Consider the following 6000-nt stretch of genomic DNA (forward strand, 5'->3'; position numbering starts at 1 on the left):
CTTGGACAGCCAGCCCCAGCCTGCCCCACCAACCTACAGACACAGTCCTCCTTACAAGTTCTGAAATATTACAGAACTTGTAATATAGCAGTTGCCTCTAAACTGTGCTCTCAAATAGACCAAACTACTATGATCTGATGCTCTAAGTGTTTAAGATACATATACTCACTTAAAAGATTCCCTCCATTACCAAGTTGATACCAAAATAAGTGACAGGAGCCCACATTCCTTATCCAAAGGAAAAAAAACCACAAAAAAGGACTTTTGTTTTGACTGGGGCCACCTATAGAGATTAAACAAGTTTGCTATCCTAAATGGGCAAAGTTGCTTTGTTTCCTGCAATACTAGAATAGACTTAACACTTAGAAATGCCAGGGGCATGATGCGAAGCCAGGGAGGGCCCCCACAGAAGTTACCACCTCTGTGATTATTTCCTGAACCAAACACCTAAGGATATCAATGGTACCAAGTTTTGTTGGAAAAGCTTGTTCCCCCTGATCCAACAGCTGTAAGTTTTTAAGTAATTTCACAGAAGACCTCAAGATTCTCAAGCCAAAGCCACTCTTTATACAATTCCCCAAATATTTACAAAATGAAACACTTTCAGTCTTAACTATGTTTTATTTGTAAACACCTTATTTGTTCTGATGACCACAGTATCAACAGTAAAAGCAGCCTTTTAAACAAAGTAGCTCAAATAAAACCACACACAGAGAGACACACCAATTCTTAACACCCAGAGGCGTGTCCACAAAGCAAGAAAGTCAGGATTCAAATTCCTTGGCACTTACTCACTGAGCTCCTGTAAGCACCACCCAAGGACATGGCCCACTGCAACCTCTTTACTATCACATCTCCTCACTCATTTACACTTCTGAAAACCCACAGAATGCAAATTACTGGACGATAACTGAATGCTACAAATACTGGGCAAATGTCTTTACCCTGTTCTCCTCTCATATCAGCAGTCTGAATAACTTACCCTGTTCATAGAATAATGCCACCCCAGATAAGCGAGCTATTGTCCACCTTTCTACCTAATGGTGCTTCTGGGGGGTCACTCATGGCCTAGTAGAAGTCTCTAGGTATCTTTGCCTTGGTCTCTCTCCCTATTCTCCTGTTGTACACCTCCTGGGAAAGTTATCTGGGCCAAGGACAGTACAACAGAGAGAAATTGAGAAATGTCTGATTTGGGGTAATAAGAAGTGTATTAAGAATTATGGGGGTGGGGGGTAGTCTGTGAGAGAACATATCCCAAAAGCAAACAGTTACAATTCAATTATTTCAAACACTTGGAAGGCCTTTTTATACCTCAAGTCACATGCTGCACAGGAGTTCTGGTTTACGCTGAGATGAAACTGCTTGACAGAAAACTAAGGACTGTTACAACTGGTGACAAAACTATCAGTGGAAAGAATATAGATCTTGGATCTCCAATCATGTTCTACAAATACTTATAAAACACCTGCCAATGGCCAAACACTGCTTTAATTGCTGGATAGGCAGGGATAGATTAGACAAAGACTCTGCTCTCAAAAGACCCTCTGAGTGGGAAAAACCCACAAACGGTGGGATTGTTAACAGCATTACAGGGAATCAAGAAGTGAGATAATTGAAGGCAATTGTAGTTTGTAGTGAAATATCACTGCAGTGAAATTTCTGATACTCTTTCCTCATGGGGATGTAACCACCTACTTAAAACCAGATGATGAATGTCAACCGCCTGGCACACAGCATCCCCAAGCATTCACCTGCACGTGAATGCACATGCATTGATGCTAACAGATATACACATACCCCTTAATTGCAATATCTGTGATAATACACTACCGTATGAAATGAAAGCAGAAGGTAAGCAAAATGTATAGCTCAATTACTCTTAATGCAATTAAATTACCAATAACTGCATTCAACGAGAATCTAAAAAGTCAAAACCTAAACAATTCTACAATAAAAAGATAAATAGACATCCAGGTACTGGGATAATAGTAATAACAGTAGAACTAATATTATAAATACTAATATAGCTGCTTTGCCCACTTTGAAGGATTACCATGAGACCCAGGCTATTTTGCTATACAAGTAGGGCTCAGATATTAACCCGATGTCACAGTGTCAAAAGCTGGGCTTAAATTCTCATCTTCAGATTTCTCTGAAAAAAATAAAAGATGACGAACAACTCCTTCCTAGAGTCACAAGACTTTATACTGAAATCAACTTTAGGAAACACTCTATGCTGCTTTCCCCAGGTCAACAATGACTGAGGTCCCCAGAGGCAGAGGGTTCACCCCAGAATGGGGAAGCCAGTAATGCCAGAGCAGAACTCAGGCTTCCTAGATCCCAACCCTCTCAAGGATCTGAATCCTCTAGGCAGGCTTTTAGATTTCATTAGAAACACATGGGATAGCAGTGACTTCCAGAACTCAATTTCAGTCATTATTTGTCCCTAGAATTGCACTTAGGGCAAACTGAGGACCTTTACTGGTAGCCAAGGAGCTCTCTTCACGCATGACAGAGAACTCCCTCCTTGAGAAAGCTGTTCCCAACACTGTTACATATGTTATTAGGAAAATGAAGCAGCTAGAGTGAAAGAGTAAGGAGATCTTTTAGTTGTAATTTTCGGAGTCTGCCTTAGGACAAAGGCTCTTAACAGCTTTTTCTGGGGATGGAGCTGGAGAGACCACGTATGGGCTTGACAGAGGGAAAGGGGTCTAAAAATTGTATTCAAGCTACTTACAGGGAATAGAGAGAGCCCAGGACTGTGAAACCGGTGACCAGGAGAGAGCAGCTGGGCCCAGGGCGAGCATCTGACCACACCTACTGGCCACGCCCTCCCAGCTGCCCGCAGGGCCACGACGAATTGAAACAGCAGTGGGAGCAGTTAAGATTCCGACGGCAGGAGTCGCCATGGCAACAGGATTCGTCTTGCAGGCAAACTCCGCTTCAATTCACCAGGTCCTTCCCGAGCCTCGGGAAACTACTAGCTCAACGGGAGCAAAACGGTCATGGGTGGCATTTACTCTTAATGCTCTCCTTGAGCATCCTGGAGATGGGGGGCGAAGGGTGAGGGGCTCGGTAGTGAACGACGGTTGGAGTGTATTCGATTCCTGGGTCCACTAAAATATTTTATAGGCACGAGAGGCAGAATACCCCAATCGCAGGCTGAGAGCAACTTGAGAACAGAGCCTTTAGCAAAGGTTTGATGAATGAGTAAGAGAAAGGATAAGGCTGCTAGGGAAAGGAAGTCCAGAGGACTTTATTATATAGAGTTCTTGGGCTTCGCACACGTCTCCATGCGAATCACAAGCAGTTGGATTTTCATCACTAGCTGGGAAAACCGATTGCCCAGCCCTTCTGTTCCACTGCGACTCGTATCGTTAGATTATTCAACTCTCCCCACCGCTTTACCACGGCCCAGGCAGCGCTCCGGGCAGACTCTTCGTCCTAGCTCAAGTGCTCCTGGTCGAGGGAGCCATCAGTGCAAGGGGCACCAAGGTGTGCCCTACCCAAAGGGACGGGGGGCTGGATCGCCCTGTGGCGCCTCGAACCCGGTCCGCAGGCTGCGCAGCCTCCCCTCGCCGCTTTCCGCAAACACCCCTCGCTCCTTCCGCAACGTGGGTTTCCCTCCTCTTTCTCGTTTGAGACCTTGAGCTTCCAACTTCGCCTAAATTACAGTCACCCCATCCCTTTCCAATGAGTCTTGAGGCGAGGGTACCCGGGATAGCGGGGGTTCTGCTGGGACGCGAACGAGTAAATGAGTCCCGCCTCTTCGGTTACCACTCTAACAAGCCTACCTCGGGATTCTCCCTTCCAGAGCCTCCCGGGCCAGCAACTCCCTACAGTAGCAGTGCCCGAAGCACCCAGCAGAGGCCAAGAGCCCCAGAGCCCCAGCGTGTCATCGGCAAGGCGGCGAGTGGTACCCTGCTGGCTCTCTCGGCATCCAAGCGCCTCAGAAAGAAAGAAGGAGGCAACTCCGTCCTCGGGGAGCCTTCCCCCGGGCTCGCCTTGCTTTGAGCCGCGCTTGCAGCCATTTTCCCAAACCCAGCTTGGCAGCTGGGAGCTGTCTAGGTCCTGTTCCCACCCAGACCCAACCTGAAGGACGGGTTTAATATTTACCTACTGGCCCGGGAGCTCCGGGAAGGCAGCGGGAGGGCGCGCTGCGAACCCAGCACCGGGCCGCGAAGAAGCGCGCCCACCCCCGCGCCACCGCGCGGTGCCTCTTAATGAATGAGTGCGGAGGGCGACGCGGCACGTCCCCCTTACCTGAGCAGCCCCTGCATGCTGAAAAGGCGGCTCTGCGCTCCGGGTACAATGGGATCCGGTTAAACAGTTTCCTCCACAGCCGCTCGTAGGTTACCAACTCGCAGGTGACATCACCCTCTCCTCGCCTGATAGGATACAATGTGGCGCCCACTGCGCATGGACTCCCGGGCCGGGCCCGTGTACTCCTGGGAATCGTAGTTCACACTCCACAAGCAGAGCCTGGATAGCTACGCTCCTGAGGTTCTGGAAACTACACTTCCCAACAAACTCCGGACCCTCTTCGTCCCCGCCCCTATTCCCGCCCACTCCGGGACCCGCCCCCTCCCCGCCCTCCAGCCTTGCTGTAGTAGCGGTGGTCGCTCAGGAGCCGAGTTGCAGGCTGCGCGGGCAAGAGTTGGGGGGGAAGCTCCCTGAGGTCGTGTCCTTTGACTTGACCTCCTCTAGGCCCCGTGCGGTCTCTGAGGGACCAGCGGGGTCCAGGCTACTGCACATCAGCCAGGCAACTCTGATCAACCCAGCTCTATTGGCCCCAGCTGGGAAGAGATTAAGCCTTTCACTGTCTTCCCTCTGCGCAGCAACTAATGAATAGGACACTCTGGTTTCTGGGTTAAATGCGGTCCTGGAATTCCCCAAGTCCCGGACGATGAAGGACGCTGACCCCGAAGGAAAGAAATCTCCTCGTGCCCCACTTGGTACAAATCACCTGCCTTCTCTTTCCTTCTCCCATTTAACGGAGTCAGGGTGACCAGCCAGAACTCGGGGAACAGCTTAGTCGGCTGAGCTGACAGAATAACGCAGGGTGTCAGTAATAAAAAAATGCAGTGTAACAGACTAGATAGTCGCCGCAGCCCTCCGTCAGGGAGGCTGCTGCTGCTGCAGAGATAATACTATCGCGCAGCCATGCTTTTGTTCTTCTCTGCAGCAGACTTCCCGCTCTCATGGCTCTGAATTCACAGGAAGACAACATCCTTGCCTGAAGTTTTAATAAATAACACATATGTATACATGTACTCTTAAATGCACACACTTTCCCCTCAATTTATATACCATACTCTTCAAATTTTTGTACGACTTCAGCCAAACAACACATCATGCTGTTCAGGAATTACTGTGATATTAATAACCTATATGTTTAATTAAAAGTAAGCAAAAGGTATGTAGAATTCTGAACCTTCAGGAAATTTTTATTTTTAATATGTATTTTTTTCCATGGCACTTTACATTACTCAATGATCACCAAACGTTATGAAAAATTAACATTGAGAGCAAATCTCTAGGTGTCTTTTTAAATGAAAAAAAAAATCAATACATCCAGTTATTCCAGTTGTAAAGGTAAATTGTAATGACATTCAATATCTTAGTCACATTTAAGAATTAGTGCACACCCCTGTTTCCACTAGCAGAATGTCTAGAAGACCACGGTTTGTGGGGAGAACAAAAAAAAAATTCACAAAATTTCAAACAATTCTCTACCTAATTGTTGGTGAAAGTCTTATCACTCTTATTTTCTCATATCATTGTGCAAGAATAATGGGGTTCAAGAGAAAAATATTCATGGAACTAACTGAGAATCTCAGGAAAGAGAAATGTTTTGTTTTTCTGAGGGAGAGATTCTAGCACTAAATTTTGATTTTCTTTTAACAAGCCAATTTCTTACACCAGACACATTTTTCTCCACTGAAGGAAGATGACTTTGAGTATTGCTCTCCTGTTCTGAGCTATTCCACCCATTCCAAA

General features: G+C 46.9%; 1 protein-coding gene across 3 annotated transcripts in view; it reads right to left on the reverse strand.

Annotated features, from left to right (window-relative positions):
* Positions 1-4417, reverse strand: part of DAAM1 (dishevelled associated activator of morphogenesis 1) — a 182948-nt gene extending 178531 nt beyond the window's left edge. The window contains exon 1 of one of the 3 annotated variants that reach the window (XR_011465631.1): positions 4264-4417. The gene's annotated coding sequence lies outside the window, so the exon portion shown is untranslated. The other 2 variants (XM_005900855.3, XM_070377764.1) reach the window with 2 other exon arrangements.
* Between the last annotated feature and the right edge of the window lie 1583 nt (positions 4418-6000).

This window comes from Bos mutus, chromosome 10, assembly GCF_027580195.1.
Source record: "Bos mutus isolate GX-2022 chromosome 10, NWIPB_WYAK_1.1, whole genome shotgun sequence".
Taxonomy (NCBI): domain Eukaryota; kingdom Metazoa; phylum Chordata; class Mammalia; order Artiodactyla; family Bovidae; genus Bos; species Bos mutus.